The sequence below is a fragment of the Dendropsophus ebraccatus genome, chromosome 14 (genome assembly GCF_027789765.1).
Source record: "Dendropsophus ebraccatus isolate aDenEbr1 chromosome 14, aDenEbr1.pat, whole genome shotgun sequence".
In the NCBI taxonomy this organism is placed as follows: Eukaryota; Metazoa; Chordata; class Amphibia; order Anura; family Hylidae; genus Dendropsophus; species Dendropsophus ebraccatus.
This window is the reverse complement of record NC_091467.1, coordinates 24,607,956-24,619,309: the sequence shown is the minus strand read 5'-3', so window position 1 is coordinate 24,619,309 and position 11,354 is coordinate 24,607,956.

Here is an 11,354-nt window from a genome sequence, read left to right as displayed (position 1 = left end):
GCTGGTTCTATACTTTTCTTTGCAGTTTTTTTAAGGGTTTTTCTGATCAAAATATACTGATGAGTGGTGATCAGTCACTGATCAGTGGAGTCCTGATACCCAACACCACCATGATCTGCTGTTCAGTGTCAACACTACACAGTGAACGGGACTGGAAGCAGTTGTCTTCATATACGGTAGAGTGGCCGGACCTGGTTACTACAGGTTCTGAGATATATATAGGTGTATAGCACGGGTAGGGAACTTTGGCTCTTCAGCTGTTGCAAAACTACAACTCCCATCATGTCTAAACAGCCAAATCTTTAGCTTTGGCTGTCCGGGCATGATGGGAGTTGTAGTTTTGCAACAGCTGGAGAGCCAAGGTTCCCTACCCCTGGTGAAGAGGCTCAGCAAGAACATATATATCATTCATCAATTTGGGAATGTTCTGTGTTTATACTAGAAGTCTGTTACCGGGGCAACCAGGCCACTATATGGCGGCAATAGGATACGCATTTCCTAATTCAAATTTAATGGATAAAAAAAGGACATGCAGAGGGCTTTTCTGAAATACATCTTTAAGATGTCGTTATTGTACATGATGTGGGATATTCTTCTCATTGTGAGCCAGAGTATATTAAAGGGATTAGAAAAACATGGCTTCTTTCTTCCAGAAACAGCACCTCTGCTGTCCATAGTTTGGGTGTGGGTTTTATAATAATGTTTTTATTTGTATAGGGTTTTGCATCTTAGTTCCGTTATAAATGGAGCTGAATTGTAATACCACACACAGCCTTAAGTGAGGATGGCACTGTTTTTGCAAGAAAGTAGCAGTGCTTTTTTTTTTATCAAGGCTCCTTAGCAATCAGCTTATTATACCAATCTCTGTGGGAAATACCCCTATAAGTATCAGCACACCCAGCCTGTCCCTATATATATCACCAGCAATTTAACATTAGGACTGCTGGCAGCCACCACAGTCAGTGGTTATTACCATAGGAGTCACAAAGCTGCATGGGAAATGAGGCATTACAATGAAATAAATGGGCATTCATCTAATACCTGGATTCCAGCTGTCCGCCTCAGTGACTCATTGCCGCAGGTCAGCTCAGAACAAGAGGTAATCTGGCGCTTTCATTCAGCAGCAGGTAGTGCGGGTTATACATAGGAGAGTAGCAAAGCATAAATGGAGGAGCTCAGCAAAGCATAAGCAAACCCAGCATGAACAAACATGTAGAGAAAGAGTAACTGCGGCACTCACCAACTCACTAAATCCAAACTTTATTGAACGGACTGTTCAGGTTTGGCAACGCCTTCCGAACACGAATGCTTACCATTTGACTCCCGGTGTCTGAAGAAGCTGGAAGCCAGGAAGACATGGATACAGCCTAGGGCTGCATCCAGATTCTGCAGATGCCGAGAGTCACATGAGCAGCACTCGTGTTCGGAAGACGTTGCCGAACCTAAACAACTCCAAACTAGAGTTCACGGCGGAATTCATCAACGGAGCTGCCTTCCTCAGTGTGACACTGATTCTCTATGGGAGGGCTTGTGTGCCTCCGTCCTCCGCTCAAAGAATTTACATGTCAATTCTTTGACTGGAGAGCGTAGGCGCGCGAGCCCTCCCATACAGAAGCCGTTTGACACTGAGGCAGGCGGGATTCTCTGAGGCAGGCAGAGCTCTCCAGCGCAGAATTACATAAAATTTACTTAGTGTGAATTAGCCCCTAGTAATAATACTTGCTGCGGGTCAGGAAATAATGTTTCCAAGATTGAAAGGGGGTTCCGGCTGTTTCCTTTGAAGAAAACTGGTCCCTATTCGTGATGTTAATGCCCTTTTACCCTGAACTATAGTAAGAACACTCCAATATGACTTTCTGCCGATGTTAAAAAAAAATAAAAAAATAAGAAAACAGTAGTTTGTCGGTTAACTACATATTTCCTTTGGCAAATAAATTCATGGGTATGAGCCGCACATCGTTCTGTGTAAACCCAATAATGGGTGAGTTTAAATGGCCGCATAGATGATCACATGGTCATTGTGCAACCCGACCACTCGATTAATTCAGCCCATTGGCCTGTGTAAAAGGGGACTTAGGTTTTCCATTTAGCACAAGAGGACCCCCTGTTTGGTTCACATTTAAAAGGGTCGTCCTAAGGTTAAACGTTATCCACAGGATAAGGTAATAGCTAGCTGATCGATTGGAAACTGACAGCTGGAACCATTTTTAATTTTTCACAACGTCCAATTTTTGCAAACTCCAAAAAGGGGAGTCCTGCAGACGCTAAAGGGGAGGGAGCCAACCATGGCTGAGCCCTCTCTTTATAGCGGCCCCATAGCCTCCAATAATCTGCTTCTAGGGCGCATGTAGCTGGAGCCTGGATTCCTCTGTAGGATATACTTCTTGGATTCTGCTTATTGTATTATTCCTTTGTCGAGATAATTGGTACACTATAGCTGCAGAGGTCAAGGGAGAGGATTAAACAAGGATTAACCTAACCACAAGAAATAACATAAAAGGCTTAGTCATTAACAAAACGGAATCCTTAACAGGCCAGATAAGCAAATTTAGTTTAGGACAGAACTAGTGGTCAAACTAAGTAACCGCTAGAGGAAAATGAGTAAGATAGAGATGGATACATACATTTAAGTGCGTCCTCCAAGACAGGGTGCTTCCTCCAAGAACACAGGGCCAATGCGACTTACTGGAATCCAGGATTGATAGTTTGTATTCGATATAGTATAACATTATAATTTAAAGGGACTAATAGATTGTTATGGTGCCACAACAACATGTCCGCCAATCCTTATCCTGCCATATTGGTTAGGTTGCACTTCAACAGATTCAATGATTTTAGCAGTGTTAGCTTTTGGCATTGATGCCTCCATTTAACAGAAGCAAGGGTGATAGCCCCAGGGTATACAGTATGTGTTATATTGTCTGCCATGACAAGGGGTATTTCCATCTCAGCTATAATATACTTATACTTGTAGGATTTAAACTTGTCTCCTTCCCTCCCACTGTTGACAGCTCGTTGTATATGTCGCCGACCACCACTCTGCTCTAAAAGCAGGTCGGACTGATCTATAGTAGATATAGTTAAATATAGTGTATGAATACTGTACAATATATTGAATATGAAACTAAATATAGCTAAATATACACTAGCCAGACCACAGCTTTTAGAGCAGAGCTGTGGTCGGTAATCAAGGAAAAAAGCTGTGAACAATGTGTGGGGGTGTGGGGTATCAGGAGAAGGAGGAAATGAGTGTATTTGTTCCTATTACACTGAACAATAATCTGCCAAATCAGGCCGATCCTGCAGATTATCGCTCCGTGGTATAAAGACAACGATCAGCCGATGACAATGATCTTTGCCTGATTGTGTCTTTTGATCCTGACCTAATATCGTTGGCTGCCCGGAATGCATCGGTATGTGTAATAGTGATGCACGGCCGACAGCTGATAAATCTGGAAATAAAATAATAAAGTTCATACATACCCGCCACGCTCCCGGCGTTCTCATCGCTCTCCGCCAGTGCAACTTCAGAGTGGGTCTCTAAAGTGACAAGCTTCTCGGCCAATCACTGGCCAGGACCACCAGGGCCGCTTTAACCAGAGGGCACATGGTGCACGTGCACCGGGCCCACTGGTTAAAGGGGCCCCCCGAGCAGGCCGGCCGTTGCTATGTGCGACCAGTGCGTTCGCACAGGGCTCCGGCCACCAGCCTGTCAGGGGGGAGCGCCATGGATGGGTAGTCTACTTACCCCTCCATGGCGCCCCCTGCAGGGCCCCCCCCGTCCGCCGCTGCCCCCGCCCGCTGCTGCTGCGGCGCTTCAGCAGCAGCGATACTGACAGAGAGAGAGCCATTGGCTCCCTCCCTGTCAGTCACTCTTGTGGCCGCACTTCCTGCGGTCACAAGAGGCCGCACTCTCCCTCTAGCGCCCCACATCACTGGAGCGTCGGCGCGAGGGTAAGGGGAGTGCAGCCTCTTGTGACCGCAGGAAGTGCGGCCACAAGAGAGAAGAGAAGAGGAACGCGTGGACCTAGGTGAGTAACAATGTTTGTTTTTTTCAATGTTATATGGGGGAGCGCATATACTATGGGGGAGCACAGGGAGCTATATACTATGGGGGTGCACAGGGGAGCTATATACTATGGGGGAGCACAGGGAGCTATATACTATGGGGGTGCACAGGGGAGCTATATACTATGGGGGAGCACAGGGGGCTATATACTATGGGGGAGCACAGGGAGCTATATACTATGGGGGAGCACAGGGGGGGCTATATACTATGGGGGAGCACAGGGGGGGCTATATACTATGGGGGAGCACAGGGAGCTATATACTATGGGGGAGCACAGGGGGGCTATATACTATGGGGGAGCACAGGGGGCTATATACTATGGGGGAGCACAGGGGAGCTATATACTATGGGGGAGCACAGGGAGCTATATACTATGGGGGAGAGCACAGGGGGGCTATATACTATGGGGGAGCACAGGGGAGCTATATACTATGGGGGAGCACAGGGGGCTATATACTATGGTGGAGAACAGGGGGCTATATACTATGGGGGGGCACAGGGGGCTATATACTATGGGGGAGCACAGGGGCTATATACTATGGGGGAGCACAGGGGGCTATATACTATGGGGGAGCACAGGGGGCTATATACTATGGGGGAGCACAGGGGGCTATATACTATGGGGGAGCGCAGGGGGGCTATATACTACTGGGGAGCATAGGGGGCTATATACTACTGGGGAGCATAGGGGGCTATATACTATGGGGGAGCACAGGGGGCTATATACTATTGGGGAGCACAGGGGGCTATATACTATTGGGGAGCACAGGGATCTATATACTATGGGGGAGAGTACAGGGGGGCTATATACTACTGGGGGGAGAGCACAGGGGGGCTATATACTATTGGGGGGAGAGCACAGGGGGGCTATATACTATTGTGGGAGAGCACAGGGGGGCTATATACTACTGGGGAGAGTGCACAGGGGGGCTATATACTAATGGGGGAGCGCACAGGAGGGCTGTATATAACTGGAGGAGCACATGAGGGTCTATATACTTCAGGGACACCTTAAAACTATGGAGGCACAGAGGGGTGTTACTATGTAGGGGTACAGAGGGGTGTAACTACTGTATAGGGGTACAAGGGACCTAACTACTGTATGTGTTGGAGCCTAAAATATTTGTCTGGCAGATTCTGGAGAGAAGATTCACAGCCAGGAGAAGACTTCAAGGTGGCCCAGGCTGGATGGAGAGAAAAAGAAAAGGTGACAGACTCTGATCGGAGAAGACGCCCCCGGTGAGTCACTGGATGTAACTGCACTCTGTTATAGGGTTGTAGTGTTAGGGGTCATGATGTGGCGGTATTTTGTAATAGTATCATTGGTGATATCTTTCTGTTTTGTTTAGTGCAGTTTTTATGTAATATGTAATCACTGTCTGGTGGAAATAGTGTTATAAGGTAACTACTGTATGTATTGGGGCTCTTGATACAGTGTGGGGGCAAATTCAGTACATTATACAATGTGCCGAAAGGGAAGGGAAGGGGGGGGGGCACTCTTGAGGGCTGTGCACTGGGCCCACCAATTTATTAAAACGGCCCTGAGGACCGCCGCGTGGCTGCGTGGCCTGGCACTTTAGAGACCCACTTTGAAGTTTCACTGGTGGCTGTGGGGAGCGAGGAGAAGCGAAGTGAACACTAGGGAGAGTGGAGAGGTATGTATAAACTTATAATTTTACACTTTTAAAGCAAGGACTGCACAGACATTGCTAATTTTATATAAGAACCATCACTTTTTATTTTGTAGTTTATTTTATATATTGTAGTTTGGTTTGTTAGTTGTTTTTTTTTTTTACTTTTAAATAGCATCTCTCATTTCACCGTATAGGTGTTGTGGAATCTGTTGCAAGTGCTATACAATTAATATATTTATTATTATTATTATTATTATTATTATTATTATCCACAAGAAAAAAAGACACAGATTGGCACAGCAGGTGATACCTCTAGGAGGTTGTAGTGTCTCCATAGGAGTTGCTGATTGCAGGGGCACTGAGGTGTGGATCTGCTGGAAAACATACAATGTCCATAATAATCTTAATATGAAGAAAAGGCGGCACTCACTATCATTCTTGTGCAGAACTTCCTGCTTGTTTTATTGTAGTATATACATGTATACACACATCTTAGCAGGCAAGACGCCAATCGGCCATGATGTTGTCAGGTGACAGCTGTTTCGCGTTATGCCACGCTTCTCCAGACCCCTTATGTATTGCGAGACACTTGGCTGAAGAAGATGCCCGCAGCAAGAAGTTAAGCAGGGCACGTCTGGCGTCAACGTAAGTTCTGGAGGGCAGCCCCGGGAGGGAGAAGATGGGCCCACCATTACACTGACACAGTACACAAGATGACCTGATATCTTACCACTTCTACAGCCAGTCAGTCACAGTTACAACTAGACACAAGAGGAAGTGCACTATCGCCAGTGAAACAGACGATGCCACACCACGGCCCTCACATTAGGGCACTGTAGAGAATACATAGAAAGGTTATATTAGATGGTAATATGTAGGATCTGGGAAAGATCGCTCCATGATAATCTAGTTATTATGTAACAATGTTAACTCTAATGATGTCAGAGCGTAATAAGATGCCTATTAGTATAATTATGTAGCGTTTAGGGCTATTATAACGCGATGATAAATTATACCTAAGAGCATACTGGCTGTAGGGAAACAAGATCATTCGCATGGAGAATAAAGCAGGAACAATAAGGCAGCTGGGGTCTGGAAAAGCAGCTTGACAACCCCTGGCCGCCATTGGATACATGTTCAAGTGTCTTCCTCCCAGATGGTTAAAAATGAGATTTGATCATTTAACATTACAGGCCCAAAGCCTGAGGCTGCACTACTGAGAGAATCTGAGGACAACGGGGAAGTGAGATTCTCTTTGTTCATAGCAACCAATCAGATCTCAGCGTTCATTGTACCAGAGCAATAGGAAAAATGAAAGCTGAGCTCTAATTGGTAGCTAGCCAGATATTTAAATATGGCATAAGCATTATGGTCCTCAATTGAAGACACATGTCCTGCAGGTACCAGTATGACAACTGAGATTTTTATTCTGGTTACCACAACTACATAGTATAAAAACAAATCCCATAGTGATATGTACGCAGGACGTAACCTTGACAACCAGAATGAATGCCCCCACTGTTTACTATACTGGCTAAATTAGACAGCTAGGAAACATCAGGAAAAGGGTTAATATTACTTTTTTTTTTTTTTTTTTAACTTTTACAGACCCGTTAACAAGCTACAGTATAAGACCATGAAAAACAGTGACTGTATAAACGATACCATATAGCGTAACAGCGGCAGGTAAGACTATTGTTCCCTGTCAGCTGTGTCCTTGAGGTACGCTGAAGGATGACAGCCGGGGTCTATATCGGGCTGCTGTATAGGGCTTGTCATGCTGTCATGCACACAATTTGTAGTCATGTAGGATATAGCCAGATGACGGATAGTGACATCTCCGTGTGATAAATATATTCAGACTTTTACAAGACATAGAATCAGATCGGCAAAATTAATCACATCTCAATAGAAGACATCAGCAGCAATATAGTATACCTGGGATCATGTACATCCAGGGATAATCCAGGGAGGGAATCGATCGGAGTTTATTTCTTGCATTCCCCTAGGACCCAAATATTCACGGCGCTGCAATCCCCAAAAGATACTGTATACTTTCCTATATGTTTCAATAAGTGCACTGTAATAATACAATTCAGGCAAAAGACATTGAGAAAGACCTTCATAATTCCCAAGGTGAGGGCTCATGGACATTGCAATGACCTGCAGAGTCTCTATGAGTCTGTATTACAAAGCCATAGACACTATGGTGCTCCTGTGAGGTGCTGGTAATATACCCTGTGTAATGCAGGATGTCATAGAGATGGAGCATGCTCTTGTGGATCCATATGTACAGTGGCGGCCTTTGGCACCAAGCACCCCAAGCGATCGCTTGGGGCCCCCAACATCCAGGGGGGCCCCCACGCCCCGCTCTTGTGCTCAAGACCGCTGGACAGGGCTCACTGCTGCCATCTGAACTGTAACTATGAGCACTCGTAATGAGCGCTCATAGTTACATGCAGCAGCACTGACAGGGCGGGAGACAGTGGCCCCCTTCCTGTCAGTCACTCTTGTGGCTGCAGGAAGGGTTTTCCCTGCGGTCACAAGTGGCCGCTCTGTCCTTGTGGTGCCGGCGCTTAAGTGACATCACTGGAGCATTGGCGCCAGGACAAGGGGAGTGCGGCCTCTTGTGATTGCAGGGAAAACCCTTCCTGCGGCCACAAGAGTGAAGAGAAGAGGAGACACCCGGACCCAGGTGAGTATAAGTGTTTGTTTTATTGTGTTATATACTATATGGGAGGGGGAGCACACGGGTCTGTTTAACTGGGGGAGCGCACATCGGGGGTCTATATAAATGGGGGAGCACACAGGGGGGCTATATAACAGGGGGAACACACAGGGGGGCTAAAGACTACTGGGGCTTCACAGAGGGGTCTATATACTACTGGGGGCAGCACACAGGGGGTCTATATACTACTTGGGGCAGCAGAATGGGGTCTATATACAACTTGGAGAGCACACATGAGGTCTATATCCAAGTGGGGGAGCACACAGGGGGGCTATATACTACTGGGGGAGCACACAGGGGTCTATATACTACTGGTGGGGCACACAGGGGGTCTATATACTACTGGGGGAACATACAGGGGGTCTATATACTACTTGTGAGGCACACAGGTGGTCTATATATAACTGGGGGAGCACACAGGGGTCTGTATACTACTGGGACAGCACACAATGGGTCTATATAATACTGGTGGGGCACACAGGAGGTCTATATACTACTGGGGGAACCACACAGGGGGTTTATATACTACTGGAGGAGCACACAGGGGTCTATATCCAAGTGGGGGGCACACAGGAGGTCTATATCCAAGTGGGGGAGCACACAGGGGGGCTAAATACCCCTGAGGGAGCACACAGGGGGCCTATATACTAGTGGGGGAGCACACAGGGTCTATATACAACTGGGGCAGCACACAGGAGGTCTATATACTTCTGGGGGAGCACACGGGGGGCTATATATAACTGGGGGAACACACGGGGGCTATATACTACTGGGGGAAGCAAACAAGGGGTATATACTACTGGGGGCAGGACACAAGGGGTATATACTATTGGGGGCAGCACACAAGAAGAATATATTACTGGCGGTAGCGCACAAGGGGTATATACTACTGGGGGCCACACACAGCGGTCTATTGTTTTGGAATGCGTGTCGAGGGGGGGCCCCAGACATAACTTCGCTTGGGGCCCCAGAAATGCCAAGACCGCCCCTGCATATGTAGGTACAGTAGAGGCTATAATACAATATAATATGCAAGGGCCTTATTCAGATCTGACCCATACACAATGTATAGCTGTACGGCCCAAAGGTGTAACTTGTAGCTTTTGGGCCTAATGCAAGCTCTTTAAATAGGGCCCTTTACCTGCCATGTGTAAAGGTGCCCATATACTTTGGAAGTTGGATGATCCTTCTGATGGTGGTGGGTTTGATGTATAGTGGCCTCCTTAAGGCCCTTTTACACAAATCGATTGTCAGCGGTAGTTGGCTAATTATCGGCCAATAATAGATTTGTGTAATAAAAGGCAACAATCAGCCGATAGATCACTGTCCCGTAACATGGAGCGGCAGCAGACAGCGGCTATCTTCTATGTATGAACTCCCTAAATGATTTAAAGATTGGCGGTTTAGCCCCTCCTACAGCTCCCTGTGCACCCTCCCCCCCTACGCACTTTTTTGCGAGAGCTGAATTGACAGGTCTGCGCTCACTTGCTTCTGCTGATCAGCCGTGTAATAGGGCCTTCACTCTCCATCCACAGATGATAGGTCTGTACCTATAGCTATGCTCCTGACCTTACTAGTTAAATACTGTCCATATAAGAGGTCAGGATATCAGTGTTAATCAGATGCCAAGCTTTCCCCTATTGCTATACTGGTTCCTGTAGGTGCTCCTCTTTCTGAGGCAAAAACATATACTTTTCTACTAAGAGCTCAAGCATGCAACAGTATTTATACACACATATGAAGAAAAATATACTATGGAACTGTATATGTATTGTGCATGTAGTGTTTTTCTTTATGGTTCTGTGGAGACCCCCGGATGGTGTTATAGCAGTGAGACGGCCGGTCACATGCTCGATGGAAGTGTGACGCCACTGCTATGAAGTGCTTGTGGGCACACAGGTGTGATGGTACGCCTGCTTTTAGGCTGGGTTCACACTATGTATATTTGAGGCTGTATTTGGTCCTCATGTCAGGTCCTCATAGCAACCAAAACCAGGAGTGGATTGAAAACACAGAAAGGATCTGTTCACACAATGTTGAAATTGAGTGGATGGCCGCCATATAACAGTAAATAACGGCCATTATTTCAATACCACAGCCGTTGTTTTAAAATAACAGCAAATATTTGCCATTAAATGATGGCCATCCACTCAATTACAACATTATGTGAACAGAGCCTTTCTGTGTTTTCAATCCACTCCTGGTTTTGGTTGCTATACAGCCTCACAAATACAGCCTCAAATATACATAGTGTGAACCCAGCCTTTAAGGTGTAAGGCCGGTTGTACCCTTTTTCCCCTGTGGTCGGTGTCCTGTCGGGTTGCTACCGGGTCCCTTGGGATAATGTAGTCACGGATGATGTAGTCACAGGTGGCCAGAGCGGTGTAATGACCCTCCTGAATGGTAGGACCCGCCACCCACAAAACGGGGAGATGTCCCAAGGTTACGGTGTATATGCTGTACAGGTGGTAGTGAATAATCACAGACTCGGTGGATAACGTTGGCTTGCTTTACTATTGGCAAATGTGCAACAGGTAATACAGATGTCAATACAGAGTTGCACTGTGGTATCTCCTAGTCCACGGCGTGGGTTGAGATGATCTGTTGGCTAGTCCTCTCCTGAGGAGTTTAGCACTGCATCATGCAGGGTATAGGCACTGAGGGACAAGTTTGTAAGAGAGCACTGTCCTGTGTCCTACCCATGCAGGACTAAGACTACTCTTCTTTCGGGGGGACCTGGCAAAGGGTCAGGGCCCAGGTAGGACCAGTGTGAAGAGCTATCTGGTCTGCGTCATTTCTCCACAGAATCTAGACTAAGACTCCTCCTTCACCCAAGGGACTAACTTCCTATCCAGTGTGTAAGGTGTGCTGTGGTTGGGTGGAAAGAGTGCAACAGAAGAGCAGAGAGAAGAGGTGATAGGAC